At 51.0% G+C, this 20,724-nt stretch overlaps 2 protein-coding genes across 6 annotated transcripts in view; both read right to left on the reverse strand.

Annotated features, from left to right (window-relative positions):
• Window positions 1–17,585, reverse strand: part of AMN (amnion associated transmembrane protein) — a 145,178-nt gene extending 127,593 nt beyond the window's left edge. Inside the window, exon 1 of the mRNA XM_066343949.1 lies at window positions 17,577–17,585. The gene's annotated coding sequence lies outside the window, so the exon portion shown is untranslated. The remainder of the gene's footprint in view (window positions 1–17,576) is intronic.
• Window positions 1–17,597, reverse strand: part of TRAF3 (TNF receptor associated factor 3) — a 128,671-nt gene extending 111,074 nt beyond the window's left edge. For 3 of the 5 annotated variants that reach the window (XM_066343945.1, XM_066343942.1, XM_066343943.1), the window contains exon 1: window positions 17,463–17,597. The gene's annotated coding sequence lies outside the window, so the exon portion shown is untranslated. Of the gene's footprint in view, window positions 1–16,910; window positions 16,948–17,462 lie in introns of those variants that run through there. The other 2 variants (XM_066343946.1, XM_066343944.1) reach the window with 2 other exon arrangements.
• Between the last annotated feature and the right edge of the window lie 3,127 nt (window positions 17,598–20,724).

Here is a 20,724-nt window from a genome sequence, read left to right on the forward strand (position 1 = left end):
GTGATGGTATTTAAAGATGGGCCTTTAAAGGTAATCAGGGGCCCTAATAAGAAGAGACGCCACAGGGCTTCCCGACAGCCTGCCTACCATGTGAGGACGCAGCAAAGGAACCACCTGCAAGCCAGGCAGAGAGCCCGCACTGAGCAACTGAATCGGCTGCCATCTGAATCTTGGAATTTCAGCCCCCGGAACTGTGAGAGATACATCTGTTATTTAAGTCACGCAAGCTATGACACTTTGTTATGACAGCCTGAGCAAGCTAACACGTGCCTCCTCCATGAAGCGTAACACCTCAGGTTGAAATGAGCAGTCTGAACTTGAGAACAGACAGTTTCCCTTAGTGACATGAACATACATGTTCACACATGAACAGCATGACCAGTACTCACCAAGAGCTTTACACACGTTTGCTGAGCTAAACTGAATGTGGTCAGCATTCAGAAAAATGCTGTTTTTCTTTATACACTTAACACAAAATATACACAAGAAATAAGGAGCACTAATCTTAGCCAGGCACACAGAGATAAAGACATGCTGAGAGGGTGAATGTTTAGTAGACATGCCCTCTTATCTTCTCTCTTCTAGGCTAAAAAAACGCAAGGTCTGGCCCTGGCCGGTTGGCTCAGCAGTAGAGCACTGGCCCACCATGTGGAAGTCCCGGGTTCAATTCCTAGTCAGGGCACACAGGGTAAGCAACCATCTGCTTCTCCACCCCTCCTCCTTCTCTCTCTCTCTCTCTCTCTCTCTCTGTCTCTCTCACTCTCTCTCTCTTCTGCTCCTGCAGCCATGGCTTGATTAAAGTGAGTTGGCCCCGGGCGCTGAGGACGGCTCCATGACCTCAGCCTCAGGCACTAGAATGGCTCTGGTCGCAACAGAGCAACGCCCCAGATGGGCAGAGCATCGCCCCCTGGTGGGCGTGCTGGGTGGATCCCAGTCGGGCTCATGCGGGCATCTGTCTCTGCCTCCCCTCCTCACTAAAAAAAATTTTTTTTAATCCAAGTTCCTTTAACCTTAAATACCATTTCTCACTTTTCTGATGAATTCATTTTTTTAAAGCTCTTTTTTTTTTCTTTCATAACCATGACAGTATTGTCCCCACCTCAGGCCCCAGAACCCTCTACCACGGGGCATCCACGGGTAGGAGGCCACCAGCTCCTCTACCTCACCAGCCCCAGCCGACAAACACTCTCCATGCTCTTCATTGTTCTGGGTGATTGACAGACTTGACGCTGTAAGCTCATACTTGAAGCACAATGCCAAGGCTTTAAGAGCCCTTAGCTATTATATGCAGAACTGTGACCTCTGTGAGGATGCCTCAGAGACAATTATTTTCAGGTAAACTATACCTTACTTATTTCACTCTAAGCGTCAGTAAGTAACTAAAATCTGATGTCGTTCCCAAGAACCCCAAGACTAAATTAAAAAGCAAGGGTCACTATCTTCATTTGCCCGAACAGAAGAAATACGTTTGTTTGTTTTTTACAGGGACAGAGAGAGAGTCAGAGAGAAGGATAGACAGGGACAGACAGACAGGAACGGAAAGAGATGAGAAGCATCAATCATCAGTTTTTCGTTGCGACACCTTAGTTGTTCATTGATTGCTTTCTCATATGTGCCTTGACCACGGGCCTTCAGCAGACCGAGTAACCCCTTGCTTGAGCCAGCGAAGCTGGTGAGGTTTTTTTTGCTCAAGCCAAATGAGCCCGCGCTCAAGCTGGCGACCTCGGGGTCTCGAACCTGGGTCCTCTGCATCCCAGTCCGACGCTCTATCTACTGCGCCACCACCTGGTCAGGCCAGAAGAAATACCTTTTTTATGTGACCAGAACACAGAGAGGAGATGGGCAAAAGGCATGTCATCAGGTCACCAGCTGTGTGAACGCACGGTACCCTGCCCCCGCCCCGTCCTCAAGTCTGGTCGCCCTTCCGCAGGCCATGGTCACCACATCCCGGTACAGAGACTCCTAAGGTCACAGGGACAGAAAAGGTGCACCGTATCAAACAAAGCATGCCTGAAGACTTGCAGGAAGCAATTCTTTTCTTCCTGATGACAGGCCAAAGGCCAGCAGACTTCTGAATTCATAACAGGGACATAACGAGAAACAGGCACACACCTATACAAAACGTATGTATATTTATCTAATACATATAAAACCTGACCGCTGGAAGAGACCTCCAGCATCAAGCCAGAGGGTCCTGACCTCAGACCTGGCAGAGGAGAGTCCAGGACTCCCTGAAATCACATGCATTTGTCTGTCACTCTGACACATCAACCACTTCAAGTGGCTGACTCTTTCTGGACGGAAGGTTAGCTGTTCAGGAGTGGTGGGCATTGGGGAACAAGGACTGGGTAGACTGGGGCATGGGGTACCTGGTGCTGTGGCCTGCACTGCACTGCGCAGGTGCAAGCCGGAGACGCATGGGACCAGACAGCCACAGCTCCCCTCTCCGCCACCCTTATCCCTACACCTGTGGCTCCCCTGAGCCACAGATGCAGATTTCTTGTTTCCTTATTTAAACCCGCTCCCCCACTTCCTGTGACCTCATCACACTTGTTCCTGCTCAAAGTCTTGCAGCAGCCAGCTGAGATGGGCTGGGAAGGCAGGGTTTACAGAAACCGAGATGTCTGCGAAGAAACACACACACTTCACATGCCGTTAAATTACCCCACACTATCATGCATCAACAGCCTTAACTTTGTTCTAGTAAGTCTCTAAGGACTTATTAGAATAATCCAGGGTAAAGAAAAGGAAATTTAGGATACCTAGGCTCACTAATATTTTCTCAATGAGGCTTACTGAAGAACAGAGAGAAATGTAAGCTTAAATTCCATAACACTCCTCAAAATAAGAAGTGAAGTTTTCAAATAGTTCTTAAAATCAAGTAATAGGAAGGGAGAACTGATAGACCCAAAGTCACACTTGAGAGACTCCTGACAAACAGATGACGAAAGGGACAGGCAAGTATCATTTTATGAATGAGTAAACACTACTTCAACAGCTTATTCACAAATTCTTGGTTCAGAACACAACATGCGGCCCTGGCCGGTTGGCTCAGCGGTAGAGCGTTGGCCTGGCGTGCGGGGACCCGGGTTCGATTCCCGGCCAGGGCACATAGGAGAGGCATCCATTTGCTTCTCCACCCCCACCCCCCTCCTTCCTCTCTGTCTCTCTCTTCCCCTCCTGCAGCCGAGGCTCCATTGGAGCAGGGATGGCCCGGGCGCTGGGGATGGCTCCTTGGCCTCTGCCCCAGGCGCTAGAGTGGCTCTGGTCGCGGCAGAGCGACCCCCCGGAGGGGCAGAGCGTCGCCCCTGGTGGGCGTGCCGGGTGGATCCCGGTCGGGCGCATGCGGGAGTTTGTCTGGCTGTCTCTCCCCGTTTCCAGCTTCAGGGAAAAAAAAAAAAAAAAAATTTAAAAAAAAAAAAAAGAACACAACATGCACTTTCTCACGGAACACAGGTCACACAGCAGAGTTGGGTCCTCTATTTTGGCACACAGCAGCCCATGGTAACAAGTAGTGCCCGCACCCTGCCGGACAGCACTATGGACGCTAACCACCATGCCTGCGCCAGGCTGAAGACACACACTCCTCGACCTTCCTCCATCAGAAGCAGGCTCCGAGACCTCGCGCCTAAATCTGGGGGGCGCGCTGTGAGGCCTTCAACCAACAGCAGGGGTGCCGTCACACAGACCTGTCAGCTTCCACTTCCTCCCCAGAGGAAGAATTTCTAAAACATACAATACCTGACGATTTTTTTTTTAGATTTTATTCAATTTTTCAGAGAGAGAAGGAGAGGAAAAGAGAGAGAGAGAGAGAGAAAGGGGGAGGAGCAGGAAACATCAACTCCCATATGTGCCTTGACCAGGCAAGCCCAGGGTTTTGAACCAGCGACCTCAGAGTTCCAGGTCAACATTTTATCCACGCACCACCACAGGTCAGGCTATCTGATGATTTAGTCAGGGGTACTGACTGACCTCTTTTTTCTTAGACTGTCAAGTAAAAAAAAAAAAAAATGGGCCCTGGCTGGTTGGCTCAGTGGTAGAGTGTCGGCCTGGCGTGCAGGAGTCCCGGGTTCGATTCCCGGCCAGGGCACACAGGAGAAGCGCCCATCTGCTTCTCCACCCCTCCCCCTCTCCTTCCTCTCTGTCTCTCTCTTCCCCTCCCGCAGCCAAGGCTCCATTGGAGCAAAGTTGGCCCGGGCGCTGAGCATGGCTCTGTGGCCTCTGCCTCAGACGCTAGAGTGGCTCTGGTTGCAGCAGAATGACGCCCCAGATGGGCAGAGCATCATCCCCTGGTGGGCATGCCAGGTGGATCCCGGTCGTGCGCATGCGGGAGTCTGTCTCACTGCCTCCCCGTTTCCAACCTCAGAAAAATACAAAAAAAAAAAAAATGACAACAGAAAACACAACAACAGCCATCTGGTGTAAAGGAATCAAAATTAGATTTTTTTTTGGGGGGGGGTCAGATTGGCACACCAAAAATTTTTGGTGTGCGGCCTGACCTGTGGTGGCGCAGTAGATAAAGCATCGACCTGGAAATGCTGAGGTCGCCGGTTCGAAACCTTGGGCTTGCCTGGTCAAGGCACATATGGGAGTTGATGCTTCCAGCTCCTCCCCCTTCTCTCTCTCTGTCTCTCCTCTCTCTCTCTCTCTCTCTCTCTCTCTCTCTCTCTGTGTCTCTCCCTCTCCTCTCTAAAATGAATAAATAAAAATAAATAAATAAATAAAATAAAATAAAAAAAAAAATTTTTGGTGTGCTACAGAATTTTAGTCATTAGTTTATGTGTGCCAAAAGATGGAAAAGGCTGAATACTGCTAGCAGCCCTGAGCTGTCCCACCAGAAGTCCGAGCACCCTAGGAGACAGGCTGCGTGCAGAGGCTCCCACACAACACAGGAGAGGAGGAACCACTCAGCCTGAACTTCCACCATTAGGCACGTGAGTGCAGTTTGTCTTGGTCCCTCCAGACCAGACCAGAAGCCAGATAAACACCCGTGAGCAGCCCCAGTTAATGCCACATAGAGTAAAGAAGAATTGCCCGGCTGAGCCCTGCCCCATCAACCCACAGAACCGTGACATCTACTAAGAGGTCACTGTGTCAGGTCACGGGGGCTTACTGTGGCTTGTTACACAGCACTGACGATCTGGAACAAGCTGTGGCTCCTGCAGGAAGTGACAAGCACATCTCTCTCCATCCTGGCTTCAGGAATAGAGTCCCTTCCTCCACTCCCCCCTGGTGGACACAGAGTTGTGGTGGTGGTGTGTCAGCCAGGACTTTTCCCAGTTGTTACGCCACTTTAAGGAAAGCCTCTTGCTGGGAAGCAGGGAGGTAAGTGGTATGATGATCACCAGAGAGTTCTGTCTGCTTTGAAATCCTCCTGGAATCTGCGGCTATACACTACCGAGTTAAGGAAGGATGAGGTTCAAAATCCTGGGGAAACACAAGGTACAGTCCAAATGCGGCTGGGGCCCTGGCTGGCTGGCCCATTGCAGAGCGTCGGCCTGGCGTGTGGAAGTCCCGGGTTCGATTCCCGGCCAGGGCACACAGGAGAAGCGCCCATCTGCTTTTCCACCCTCCCCCTCTCCTTCCTCTCTGTCTCTCTCTTCCCTTCCCACAGCCAAGGCTCCACGGGAGCAAAGTTGGCCGGGGTACTGAGGATGGCTCCATGGCCTCCACCTCAGGTGCTAGAATGGCTCCCACCACAATGAAACAACACCCCAGATGGGCAGAGTATCGCCCCCTAGTGGGTTTGCCAGGTGGATCCTAGTCAGGCGCATGCATGAGTTTGTCTGACTACCTATCTGCTTCTCACTTCAGAAAAATACAAAAAAAAAGAAAGAAAACTAAAGACCAACATCCCTTATGAACATGGATGCAAAAATTCTCAACAAAATAACAGCAAACTAAAATGCCACAACACACTAAGAGGATTAAAAACCACCACAAAGTGAGATTTTTCCCAGGAAAGCAAGGTTCAACCTAGGAAAATCGATTCATATAATACACCACATTACCAGAATGAAGGGGGGGGGGGGGGAAACACAGGATGGTGTCAAGAGACGCACAGGAAGCATCTAACAAAATTCAACAACCTTTCACGATAAAACACTCAGCAAAGTAGGAATTGAAAGGAACTTCCTTAATATGATAAAGGGCATTTACTTCTAAAAACCCACACCCAACCTCACAATCAATAAAAGCCAGAAAGCTTTCCCCTAAGGCTGTCTGCTCCCACCAATGAAATTTAGTACTGTAGAAATCCTAGCCAGAGCAATCAGGCAAGAAAAATAAACACAAGGCAGCCAAATGTGAAAGAGATGAAGTGATCTCAATTTGCATTTAACATGATTATATATATATATATATATATATATATATATATATATATATATGTATATATGGAATCCCACAGAACCCACGAAATACTACTAGAGGTAATAACCAAATTCAGCAAAGTTGCAGGGTATATGATCACTACCCAAAATTTAGTTGTGGTTTTAATCACAAAGCAATGAACAACCTGGGGGGAAAAAATTTAAGGAAACAATTTCATTTACAATAGCATCCAAAACAATCCAATATCTAAGAATATACTGAACCAAAGAAGTGAAGATTTGTTCACTGAAACAACAAAATTGCTGAAAGGTAATTAAAGATATAAATAAATGGAAAGGCATCCCATGGTCATGGATTGGAAGACTGAATGTTGTTAAGATGGTAATCTCCCCAGAGCAGATTCAATGCAATTCCTATCAAAATTCCAAACTGTGTTTTGCAGAAAGAGAAAAACTGAATTTCAAATTACTATGGAGCTGCAAGAGGTCCCAAATAGCCAAAGCAGTACTGAGGGGGAAAAGGCTGGAAGACTCTCACTTCTCAAACTTACTTCAAAACTTTTGGTCCTGGTCAGGTAGCTCATCTGGTTAGTTAGAGCATCATCCTGATAGTCCCAGGTTGTGGGTTCGATCCCCAGTCAGGGCACACACAAGAATCCACCAATGAATGCATAAATAAGCGGAACAACAAGTCATTCTCTCTCTCTCTCTCTCTCTCTTCCATTCTCTGAAAATCAATAAATTAAAAAAAGAAAAAACTTTCTACAAAGCTACAGTAATCAAAAGACAGTGCACAACTGGCATAAAGGCAGACATATAGACCACCGGCATAGAGTCCAAAATAAACTCAAATACCTACGGCCAACTGATTTCCAACACGGGTGCCAACACTGAACGAAGGAGAACAGTCTCTTCGACACGTGGCGCTGGGACAGCGGGACATCCATGTGCAACAGGATGAAGTGCCACCCCTACCTCACTCCATATATAAAAATTAATTCAATGGATCAAAGACCTAAATGTAAGAGCTAAAGCTATAAAACACAAGAGTAAATCTTCATGACTTCACATTTGGCCACAGATTCTCAGATTTGATATAAAAGTAAGAGCAACAAAATAAAAGAAAAAAAAAGATAAATTGGATATTATCAAAATTAAAAACTTTTACACATCAAAGGACATCAGGACTATAAAAAAGAAACCTACAGAATGAGAGAAAATATTTGTACATCATATATCTAATAAGGGTTTAATATCCAAAAATATATAAGGAACTCTTACCACTCAACAAGAAAATGGCAAACAACCGAATTAAGACATGGGCAAAGGGCTTGCTTGAGCAAGACATCGTCCCACAAAAAATAGAGCATGAAAAGATAAAAGATGTTCAGTATCATTGGTCACTAAGAAAATACAAAACCACAACGAGATATCGCTATAAACCCAAGAGTCGAAGTTTGATCGGAAAGACAAATAAATAAATGTTGGCAAAGGCATACAGAAACTGGAAGCCTAATACATGGCTGGTGGGAACATGTAGAGAATGACCGACCATATGACCCAGCAAATTCCCAAGAGAAATAAAAAACACATGTCTCCACAGAAACCTGCACACATTACTCATTGTAGGCAAAAGGTGGAAACAGTCCAAATGTCCATCAGTGGGTGAATGGATGAACAAAACTGGTGTAGACACACAATGGAACAGTCCTCAGACATAAAAAAGGACAAATTACTGGTACGGGCGACAGCTTGGAGGCAGCACCTGAACAAGACGATGCAAAGTGAAAAAGCCACACACAAACACCGGTCACGCTGTGTTATCCCTCTCATGGGAGGTGTCAGCCTAGGCAAGTCCACGGAGACAGAAAGCAGATTAGAGAAGGAGGAATAGGGAATGATTACATAACGAGGACAGGGATTGTTTTCTTATGGGGTGATGGAAAAGTTTTGAAACCAGAAAGAACTGGTGTTTGCACAACATTGTGACCACACTCAATACCACTGAAATTACACTTTACAACAGTTCATTGTATGCTATGTGTGAATTTTGCCTCAATAAAAGAAACTGTGACTAGGTTACCGTTTATTGATGCATTCATAGAGATCCTTAAGTTCCTACCATACACCAGGCACTCTCCTGGCGCATGGGTTAAGGTAATGGGCGAAAACTTTCTGCTATGAATTTAAAAAGCAAGGTAACAGCCCAGAGAGTGACAACAAGGGCTATTTCAATCAGTTAGGGTGTCCAGGGAAGACCTCCTCAAAGAGGTGATGTTTGAACAGACCTGAATGAACTGAAGAATGCTGTTCTGCTAAACAACGAAAGAAAATAATGTACTAAAATATAAATTCATCATGAACCATCATATGCAAAAATTGCTTTTCTAAAAGAAATGGGGGCTATCTAAATACAGATGTTCCTTTTTATGAAAATATATAGTAATTGTTAGTTTACAGACCTTTACTCTTTGTTACACATCATTTCTTCTCTTTTTTTTTTAATTTTTTATTCAGTGAGAGGCAGGGAGGCAGAGACAGACTCCATGTGCCCTGACTGGGATACACCAGGCAAGCCCACTAGGGGGCAATGCTCTGTCCATCTGGGGCGTTGCTCTGTTGCTCAGCAACCGAGCTCTTCTTAGTGCCTGAGCCGAGGCCATGGAGCCATCTTCACCACCCACGGCCAACTCACTCCAATTGAGCCATGGCTGCAGGAAGGGAAGAGAGAGAGAGAAGCAAGTGGAGGGGTGGAGAAGCAGATGGGCGCTTCTCCTGCGTGCCCTGACCAAGAATCGAACCCGGTACATTCACACACCAGGCCAACACTCTACCACTGAGCCAATCAGCCAGGGCCACACACCATTTCTTTACAGTCTATTGAAGTGCTGCTTCTGCCCCACCTGCAGGACAGCCTTCCAGGGCCAGCCACACTCCCAAGAGAGCCTGTCACTCCCCGTGCTTGCCATCCCTTTGGGAAGCCGCTCAGGGAAGGAAAAGATGGAGAGGAGTTATACTTCAGTCCTGCTAGGTTCTCAGGCTCTTGCCTTCTGTCCCCACAGTTACCTCCCCACAGGTGAGCACACCGCGGTTCACAGACGTGAGTAGCTCACTCTCAGTCAACTAAAGGAAGGCCCGGAATTCCAATCAGGTCTCACCTCGCAGACCCACACTCCCTCTATACAGAAACAAATCTCATCTTTCCTGAGCACGTCTCACGCCAAACTGTGAAAATACAGCCAAGTGACCCTGTCCTCAAGACACCCGTCATCCTAACACCGGCCAGAACGCCCTGGAACGCCCCTCAACCTGGAGCGGGCAGGGAGGCTCCGGAAACACAAGGCCCGTGCTATCCCACATCAATGTCTCCTCCCAGGAGGACCAACCTGTGTAAGAACAAACAAAAATGCACCCTCCATCACCCCAGGCCCCTGACCTTGCAGCCCCGGTGTCCAGCTGTGTCCCATTCTCACAGCCCTTCCTGGAGCAGGCGCAGGTGGCAGTGAAACCAGCCTCCCCCAGGAAAGACCCCTCCTGGTGCCGGGGCCGTGGGTGGTCAGACCTCCTCAGGGGCTCCAGCAGAGCAACCACACCAAGTCTTCCCTCACACAGCCATCAGCATCTGTGTTTTCACCCGATTCCAGACGAAGGGGGAGGAACGGGACGGTGCTGGGCCATCACCAGGCCTCAGGACCTCGTTCACAAGCTCAGGTTTACCAAAACCCTGTCAAGACACCAGGACTCAAGCTGTCGTTATTACCAGATGACCAGCTTAAATATAAGTTAAGAGGAAGGGAAGGGGAAGAAAGCACATCAGTGAAGCAGGGTTAGGACTGCTGCTACTCAGCAAGATGTAAGCAACACCTGACAAAGGTCCACGTCAGTGGTCCCCAACCTTTTTTAGGCCACGGACCAGTTTAATGTCAGAAAATATTTTCACAGACCGGCCTTTAGCGTGGGACGGATAAATGTATCACGTGACTGAGACAAGCGTCAAGAGTGAGTCTTAGATGGATGTAACAGAGGGAATCTGGTCGTTTTTAAAAAATAAAACATCGGCCCTGGCTGGTTGGCTCAGCGGTAGAGCATCAGCCTAGCGTGCGGAGGACCCGGGTTCGATTCCCAGTCAGGGCACACAGGAGAAGCGCACATTTGCTTCTCCACCCCCCCCCTTCCTCTCTGTCTCTCTCTTCCCCTCCCGCAGCCAAGGCTCCATTGGAGCAAAGATGGCCCGGGCCCTGGGGATGGCTCTGTGGCCTCTGCCTCAGGCGCTAGAGTGGCTCTGGTCGCAACATGGCGACGCCCAGGATGGGCAGAGCATCGCCCCCTGGTGGGCAGAGCGTCGCCCCATGGTGGGCATGCCGGGTGGATCCCAGTCGGGCGCATGCGGGAGTCTGTCTGACTGTCTCTCCCTGTTTCCAGCTTCAGAAAAATGCAAAAATGCAAAAAAAACAAACAAAAAAAACATCGTTCAGACTTAAATATAATTAAACGGAAATAATGTAAGTTAATTATTCTTTCTCTGCAGACCAGTACCAAATGGCCCACGGACCGGTACCGGTCCGCAGCCTAGGGGTTGGGGACCACTGGTCTATGTGAATTTTAAAGGACAGGGAATGAACGTGGCCGGGTAGCTCAGTTGGTTAGAGTGTCATCCTGATAGGCCAAGGTTAAGGGTTTGATACCCTGTCTGGGCGCATACAGGAATCAACCAATGAATGCATAAATAAGTGGAACAACAACTTGATGTTTCTCTCTCTTATCAATAAATTTTTTAAAAGAGCATTGAAGGAAATGTCGCTGCCATGGGAAAATAATTTCAAACAGAGAGGAGGACCGGAGAGCCGGCTGGAAAAATAAGTCAATATAGGTAAAGCAGGTTTTGGAGAAAAGGAAAGGCTGCATGAGAAATACACGCTGGACAATCTCAGGGTTTCTTCAAAAAGCCCCATATAGCAGCAAAGGTAGACCGTCTGGAATCTGAACGTAAAACTTAAAAGTCTACAGAATATGAACAAAACCCCAGAGGAGACTAAAACTCAGCTCGAACTGACCACTGAGCACAGTGATGGGCACATGAACTCTGGAGTCCTCCGGGCCTGTTTCTCTGCATTCTCCCGTCCATAAAATAGGATCATCTTACCTGCAAGGCTAGCCTGGCACAGAGGCGCACGGAGGGCAGCCACTCCCTATGCCTCAGAGAACTGCTGCGGACTGCCAGGCCTCTGCCCTGGGCCTGCAAGCATGCCCCACAGCTGGCTCGCTCCCGCTCCTCCTCCCGAACACGCCTGCGGGTCCACTCCCACTGCACCTCTGCTCTGTGGCTGGGGCCAGGCTCCCCACCTAGGACCAAACACTTCCCCTGGCCCACCCATCTCCCAGGGGCTCTCGAAGACAGTCATCACGGCTTGTCTTGCTTGACTTATTAGCTCTGGCAACTAGCGCTGCTCCTGAGTAAGTTCTCAAAAAATGTGTGCTGGTTAAATAATTCTCAACTGTCCCCAATTGCAATGAGAGGCCGGGCAGCTTCCCTCGGGTAAATCTTGGGAAAATGAAGAATGCAGGGGAAAAAACTCTACTCTGGTCGACTAGCCCCTGCTTGGCCGCTGTCTGACTTGGGAGAGTTACTTTACCCAAATACTCCTGAGCCTCCAACGCCTCCCATATAAAATGCGGGAGTTAACTAGCAAGTCTCAATGGTCTCTACTGAGATGGGACACTTGATGTTTACATTCCAAGATCTCCACACTCTTGACTACACTACAGCTCTATCCTCTCGACTCAGAAAACGGACACCAGTAGAAGGCTCCGTCGTCCGCTCCTCTCACAGCAAGCAAGAGCCACGTGTGGTGTGCGTGGTGCCATTGGCCTCACTTACAGGCAGGGAAACTAGCTGCAGTCCAGAGGGCAGGGCAGGGACTCGCATGCCTGCACTGCTCAAGCTGGGAGGGGGGGGGGGGGACAGCCCCAGGGACACACAGCAGGATGCCAGGGGACCCCTCGGGGATCCTGGGAAGCCAAGGAACATGCAAAGCATATTCTGGAGAATCAACCACACTAAAAAATTGGAGGGGCAAAGTGTGTTGCCGAGAACAACGTAAAATTCATATGAAAGTTTAAGATAAAACTCACACCATCTGTGACACACTGCACAGAAGCCGGGCCACTGCCCTTTCTCACCGAGGAAAGCCTTCGGAAACCAGCAACACCCGGTTTACCCTCTCATAACATTTCAAACATCAGGCCGTTGTTAGCCCAGAAAGGAGAGAATTAATTTCTAGAATAAAGTTGTGACTTCCAGGAATCACTGGGCCAAGAAGGACTAATTTCTCTGTTCTTCCTTTTTTAGGTCATTAAAAGCACCCGAGAGTTACAGTGTCAAACCACAGCCCTCATCACACAAGCCCTAAGGCAACTATCAGAGGGGTGGCCGGGCTGTGCACAGTCAAGGACAGCAGCCAGGAGGCTTGCAGCCCCCCGGAGTGCCCACGCTAAACTACATGGAACCACTGGGGGGCATCTGCCCCATCCCTCCCCTCCCCAACCTGCAGATTCTGGACGCAAACCCATGCCTGGCCCTGCGGGGGGAGGGGGGTAGCACCTGCCGTATTCCTCCTACTGGGTAGTAACTGTCCAGAGCACAAGGTTAGTCTCTGAACACTTTGGACAGTCATCATGACACTAAGATACTCTTGGTTACCATTCTGATGCTACTGTTGTCCTAAAGACTTGCTCTCCTTCTGCACTCACAGAAACCAAGTTTCCAACAATCATACTATATAAAAGAATACTGAGGGCCTGACCTGTGGTGGCACAGTGGATAAAGCGTCGACCTGGAAATGCTGAGGTCGCCGGTTCGAAACCCTGGGCTTGCCAGGTCAAGGCACATATGGGAGTTGATGCTTCCTGCTCCTCCTCCCCCTGCTCTCTCTCTCTCTCTCTCTCTCTCTCTCTCTCCTAAAATAAACAAAATCTTCAAAACACACACACACACACACACGGAGTCAAAACAGTAGGAACAGTGGCCCTGGCTCGGTATCTCTGTGGATAAAGCATCATCCTGGCGTGCCAAGGTCCCCGGTCAGGGCACACACAAGAAGCCATCAATCAGTGCACAACTAAACAGAACAACTAAGTGCAATAGCAAGTTGATGCTTCTCTCTCTCTCTCTCACAAATCAATTGAAAAATTGTTTAAATAATAATAATAATAATAATAATAATAATAATAATAAAGCCCTGGCTGGATAGCTTGGCTGGTTAGCGCATCGTCCTGATATGAAAAAGTTGCCAGTTCGATCCCTAGTCAGGGCACATGCAGAAACAGATTGAAGTCTCTCTCTCTCTCTCTCTCTCCCTCTCTCTCTCTCTCTCCCCCTTCCTCTCTAAGTTAAAAAAAAAAAAAACAAAACCCAGCAATGTGCTCCACCCAGGGTGGGGACCACTGCTCTGTGCCCCATCCCAGACCAAGGCCCTTCACAGGACAGACCACCTGACCCACTGGAGCTCCTGGTCAAAAGGTCCTGCTCAGAGCAGGAGGGCCTCTCAGCACCATCGCCAGCTCCACGCCCACTGGCAACCAGCAGCGGGGCCGCCAGGCACCAGACCCCACTTTCGGGAAACACCACGGGGACTCGGAAAGGACTGCCCTTCTCTGGGCCTCACACTGCCGGCCAACCTGACACAGAGCTCAGCACCCACTTCCCGGAAGCCTCCGCAAAGAGGACCCCAGCCAGACAAGAGCCTTCCCTTTTCTAAACTCCCATCAGACCTCCAGTCTCCCAGAGTCCATTAACTCACTCTTTACTTTCTTGGGGGGGTGGGGTCTTCACACTCTCACTTAGCGGCCCACTCCCTGAGGGCAGGGCGATGAGTTTTCACTTTTCCTTGCTCCCAGCCACCAGCTCCAGTCCTGGTGCGGCCTCAGTCTGACCCCGCTGGTTCTGCACCACCTGTCTCCGTGCGCAGGGGCCGAGATGCCCCGCTTCTGTGGACCACGCCTTTGAAGGCAGGCGCCAGAGCTCACTCACCCTGGCACAGTAACTAGAACGTTATGGGAACCCGAGGCACATTAATTGCACATTAAATTAAACGAGAAAGACTCCCAAGTCCCAGCTAATGATCCACTCATCTCGAGGAATACACTGTTCAGTAAGAAATTCCAACCTGATTTCTGGAATTGACAGGAACCAGGAGTCACCTGTATCTATGACAGCTTACCACCTGCCAGCCTCACCCCAAGGGATCTGCATAGGGAGCCAAAAAACTTTGGCAAAAAAAAAAAGGTTCTAATGCTGACAGAAACCTCCCCTCCTCCTCCGGAGGTCGGTCAGCTCCCCACTGTGTCTAGGATGGTGTCGTGCAGAACACAGTCAATACTGCACAGGCTCTCGACAACGAGAAAGCCATTTTGTATTTAGTTAATTGTGAATAACAGCTATTACACAAGCACGCATGTTTTCTTGCATTTTTTTCCCTTTTCTACTTTACAATTGCATTTTCTCCTATTTCCATTAGTCCCTTTGGACCCAAAAGGCCCGCTAACCTACAAACTGCACCATCCCCGCTGACTGCTCTACTGCCCTCCTGCCTGCAGGCGGCTGGCCCTCGCAGGCAGGCCGGCTTCATCCCTCCTGCTCAGAACAAGTCTCACCATCAGCTCCACAGTCAGGCCTCGGCTGCCTCTCTCTGGTCGCCTTCCAAACCCGCTGGCCTCATCTTCTTTCCCACTCTGGAGCTCTCTTCCCAGTTTCCCTCTGTATCCTAAGTCGATCTTGTAACTCTCCCACCCCAAATAGTTTTTCTTCTTCTACGAACACCTGTAAGGAAGCACCCAAGGGGGTCCCGATTCTCAGAAATCAGTGTGGAGAGCCTTGGTCATAAGATGTCTCTTCTGCTAAGTTAAGAGTTTTTAAACTGACGACTGCAAGGAAAACAGCGATTGCATAACATTTGATAGGTTAGATCACTTGCTGCTTGGAGAGTCTTGCTATAAGAAGATGAGAATGCAGAGATGGGTAAATTTAACGCAATTTCCTTTGTTTGCTTGAGCCAGCCCAGACTTGCAACACCCCAGTGACAGTTTTATCTTTAAGTAGGGCTTGAGCATCATAAAAAAAAATAGGATTTTAAAGGAGTCCAGCCATTCTCATTCTTCAGCTCATTAGCATATCTATCCTGACAACACCCCAGAAAGGTGCCTATTTGCACAGGGGGGGGGGGGGGGGAATGCAGGAGTGTTTACGGAATCAAAATCCCAAACACAGGGAAATCAACTAGCAGCCACTGTGCTGTCAGGTAAATAAAGGACCTTCTCCAAGGCATGCAGGAGAGTAGGAATTTTTTTATTTTTTAACAGACACAACTGGCCTCTGCTACTGCCTGGTTCCTATGGAATGTCTTTGCACCCTTCCCATTGAGTAAGGCCATCTTATTATTCCAAAATGACCAGAGAGCGTCCAAGGAAAATAACTGCTCTACTTTCCCCCTCACAGAAACATTCAAACAAATGTCTTAAAAAAAAATAAAGTCTAGAATTCTCCCTGCCAGCTCCCTCTGCTCTCCCGGCTTTTCTGCATTGTGACAGCTGGAACAGATGGCGTCTGGGGGAGAGCCACCTCACATCTTAAACCTCGGCCATGCGGAGGTCTGGTTTTCACCAGTGATGCTGGGGAAAGAAAGAAAAAACCCAGGTCAGGGCTTCTGTCCTGAGCACCTACTCACAAGAGGATTCCCAATCATGCAGGGTGCGTGCACACTGATAAGGCTTTACGGTGTTTTAGCGCAAGAATTTTTCGTCTTCCAGCATCCTCAACATACACCTTGTCACAAGGCGGCGAAAAGGCAGCTACTTCTTCCCCTTTGAAGAAGGAATGGCTGTCCACTATTTTGCCAGACGTCCTACACTTGATGCAGTCTTCCCCTCAGGCCATTTTCAAAGATGTGAGGGCCGAGAGAAGATTTTAGCACCAACCGAGGGCCCACCGGGTCATGTCTTCACAGGAGGGTTTTACAGACATACAAGGGGACAGAAAATATTTCTGAAAGCTTCACCAGCGCGTGTGTTCACAGCAAATGCTAAGGCAAAAAATAAATAAATTATGGCTCCTCCTCAGTTGTATGCTGCGAATGTAAATTAAGAAGCGGCCACAACGCTCCTGAAGACAGCCTTTAATGACTCCACAAAAATAAATGTATAAATCACGCACACTCACACACACACACACATACACACCTGTGTCATTTAGAAAACTGATTCACAAGCTTCATACGAAAACCATGAAATAACACTGCCTCCTCCAACGGACCATTATCTGATGAAGGCTTCTTAAATTTCCAAGCACGTCCACAACACTTCATCCATTTCCATTTCTGCTGCTCTGTCCTCCAAGAAAAGGTAAAGCATTTCCCCGCACAGAAGGCTCCCCAAAGGCAAGGGCTCCGCGCGATGCCCCCAACCAGGGTGGCAGAGCGGAAACGTGGCAGGGCGGCCGCGAGCAGCAGCCCGGCGCCCGCAGAAGGGATCCCCCCGCCCGTGGCCTGGAGCGCTCGGGCTGCGCCTGGGGGCGCCCATTCTGACCTTCCGAGTCATCAAAGGTGGAATGCGTGCGTTCTGCCCCAAACCGGAGCCCGGTCCCGCCCGCCCGCCGAGGCCGCTGCAGCTCTGACTATGAATCAGTCGGAGGTTCATCTGCAGAGGAATGACTCAGTATAAACTTTTAAATAATGGCTCAAAAAAAAAAAGAAAGAAAGAAAGAAAGAAACGCAGCCGGCTCGCCCGTGCGGACACCGACTCGGCCGGCTTCTGGCGGCACCAACGCCCGCCGCGCGGCAGATGCCGGGTCCCCGCCGCCCCGAGGGGGGTCACGTTCACGGGAGGCCCGGGCGCCCCGTTTCCCGGCCCCGCGGCCCCGGGCCCGGCCTCGGGCACAAAGTTTCCCGAAGTTGAGGCGTCCGGGGGGCGGGCGGGCCGGCGAGGACCGGGCGAGGCGGCGCCGCACCGGGCACAAGCCTCCGGGCGCCGGGCCTGCGCCACTCCGGCCCCGCGCCGCCCGCGCCGCCGCCGAGGGCGCGGGATGGAGCCCCGGGATGGAGCCGCCGGGCCCGCCGCCGCCGCGCCGCCGCCCCTTACCCCGCACTCCGCCGCCGCTCGCCGGCTCAGGGGCTCCGGGCGCGTCCTCCGCCGCGGTCCGCAGCGTCCTGCTCCCCGGGCAGCCCCATATCGGGGGGCGGGGAAGGGCCGGCGGCTGCCGCCGCCGCCGCCGGTTGGAAAGTCCCTGCTGGGCTGCAACCCGGCTCGCGCACGCGGCGGCCGCGCCGCGCCGCGCTCCCTCGCGCCCTCGCGCTCCCTCGCGCAGCACTTCCTCTCGCGCGCTGGAAATCCCCGCCGGCCGCCGGCGCGCGCCGGGAGCGCGCCCGCCCCGCCCCCGCGCCACCCCCGCCCGCGCCCGCGTGCGTGGGAGCCGCAGGGATCGCCCGCGCGGCCGGCCGCGCGCGCCCGCCCGCCGCCGGTTGCTAAGGCCCTTCCGCGCCGCGCCCGCCCGCTGGCCTTAGCAACGGCGCCGCGGCGCGGGCGGGGGCTCCCGAGGCCGCCCCCCGCGTCCCTCCCGGGCCGCCGCGCGCTCCGCCCCTCTCTCCGCGTGGCCCCCGCCGCGGTCCCCGCCCCCGGCCGCGGCGCGCCCCGGCGGCCCCCTTTCCGGGTCAAAAAGCCACGCAGGCCGCGTGGGGCCCGAAAGGTGCAGGTTTCCTCGCGGTTGGGAACGATGGCGTCACCCGGTTCACCAGGGCAGCCACCCTCCCTTACACTCACTCACCGTCGCTCACACATTCAGACACGCGCATTCAACCCGCGTTCTCAGCCTTGCACTCTCCCATGCAAACACGTACACTCCCGACAGACGCTCCCTAACACACCTCCAACAACCATTCTTACCCATTGTCACACTCAGACACACTTGCTCACAAACAGTCGCTCACGCTCACAAGTCAGACACACTTGGTTGAGGACACAAGCACGGGCTCTCACATTTATACACACATTCACACGCTCGCCAGTATATGCACACACACTCACTCATGCACACTTGCTCCTACACGCACGCCCTCTTAGCCCTCCGACGCTCACAAGCAGGAGAGTAAGGCTGAAGGCGACTCCGGGAGGGCCACCGCTCTTGGACCACCGCTCTTTTCTATTGTGGGGGTTCGCGTTGGTTTGGTGGGAGGTTCCTTTCCTCCCCCCCCCCCCCCCCCCCCCCGTTCTCCCACACCCAGGAGGTTGAGTCTTGGTCAAGTGTGAACAAGGCCGCCAGTGTGCGCTAAACTCCCAGAGGTTTCAGCTGAGCTGGCTGCCCTTCGCCTCCTTTGACCCTTGGCCTTCTGGGGCATGTGTTGCCTCCAGAGCCAGGGGCACCCACCTCCCCAGGGGCCTCATCCCTCTGTCCCCCAAGCCATCAACAATTCCTCAATGTCCTCTAAGGTTGCACCTGCCTGGCTGGGCCTGGCAAGATGTGGCAAGTGGAGGACCTGTCTCCCGGAAGCGCCAGGCCAACCCGGGAGCCAGGCCCTCACCATGCAGGTCCACACTGAGGAAACACAATGCACTTTTCCTCTCAAGACTTCTAAAGATATCCTGAAGCAAGTGCACAATACAATGTACAGATAAAGTTCTACAGAATTGTACAGCTAAAGCCTATATAATTTTATTAACCAGTGTCTCCCCAATAAATTCAATAAAAATTACAAAACAGAAAGATTCCTGGAGTGCAACCAGCTTAAGCCAGTCCTCCTTGTATTTCTCCGGTGACTCATGAGACTAGAGCAGGAAGTCCAGCATCTGCTCCGCGGCTTCCCCACAGAATGTTCTAGAACCCTGGACAGTCCAACCAAGCTGGTAGAACTCCATCAGCCCAAGGGGTGCTCATTCCCCACAGTAGTGACTGAGGATCTGGCTAACCAGACTGAGCCAGGCCCCAGTGGCACCCCCATTTGGGCCACTAAAAGGGCACAGCTCTTTGAAGTCAGACCAGAGAACCAGAGGTGGCTGCCATTTACAAAGCCACCATGTTGGGGTGACAGGCCAGCCTTTGCACATAGGCCCCTGAGTTCTGAGTTGAACCCGAGGCCACATAGACTCTTTCCCCCTTCCTTCATGGTGGGTTTCCCTCTAGAGCGTGTGGTGTCCCTGCCTGCCTGTCAGAAATGGCAATGACAGTGGCCTCACGGGATCATGGGCCCCACAGTATTCCCTACTCCAGGCTCTGGGGCTGTTGAAGGTTTGCCCAACCCCTCTGTCTGCCCCGCGCCCACTTCCACCTACCGCCTCCCTCGGCATCTCAGGGGATCTACTTAAGACTTCGCCGAAATCAGACTTTGCCAAAAATTCCCTAGGCTGAACTATTTTTGGATCTTTTAAAATAAGCAACTAGATTTAAAGATCTACCAGAGGGGTTTTCTACGACTCCTTCTGTTCTCTACCAAAGCAATTATCCAGCATCATTCAGAATGAATCAATTCAGACACAACCTCCGGTCGAGCCCTCTGCTGGTGAGAACTGCCCTTTCTCATCTCTCCCCCTTCCTCCTCCTCCTTCTGCTTCCTCAACCGTCTGAGCATTTATGGATCCCCTGCAAGGGGAGACTGAAGGCCCACCGCACAAAGAAGTTTGCCCCAGAAGGGGCAACCGCTTTGAGGGCTGGTGTTCTGTGTTCTACAGTTACAGCTGCTGGGCCGCAGTGACAGGCAGCAAGAAGAACCAATCACAGCTCTCTCCTCACCGCATTTCAAAGGCAGAGCTTTCTGTTCCCTATGGCAACATGGAACAACAAGCTGACACCATTTCTGGACAAAGAAACGTCTCACAGGAATCTATGTAGCATTAAATGTTCTGTTTGCTGCATTTCTGGGAGAAGTGCACACAGATCTTAGAAGAACTCACATAAGTGCAACGGTTCTAAAAGCCAATCCTGTTCGTTTCCCAGAAAGGAAGAAGACGCATTCGCTGGATACTGTTAGGGGGCTGCAGCAGGTGAAGGGGCTTCCTCAGGCCTCTCCCTGAGTACGATGTTCACGCCCCCCTCGAGGGACACCTCCCCACTGCAAAGACCATCCCCGCAGAGATCTAACTTGTGCTGGCGACTTCTTCCACTAAAACGTTAAATACTGCACCAGGAGGGACCTCAACACATGGCAAAAAAACCCAAACAAACAAAAAACAGTTACACTAGTTGTTCAGACAAGTGGATTCCAAACTTTGCATCCCAGGGAGTTGCAGGCAAACCTACTCTGCCTTCCTTCTTTCCACCCCAGCTGTGTCTGGGCGGCCCGTTGTACTTGTGTCTTGTCATTCACTTGAAGCAGGTGAAACAAACTATGATTAAGAAAGTCAACTACAGCCT

Source organism: Saccopteryx leptura, chromosome 6 (assembly GCF_036850995.1).
Source record: "Saccopteryx leptura isolate mSacLep1 chromosome 6, mSacLep1_pri_phased_curated, whole genome shotgun sequence".
In the NCBI taxonomy this organism is placed as follows: domain Eukaryota; kingdom Metazoa; phylum Chordata; class Mammalia; order Chiroptera; family Emballonuridae; genus Saccopteryx; species Saccopteryx leptura.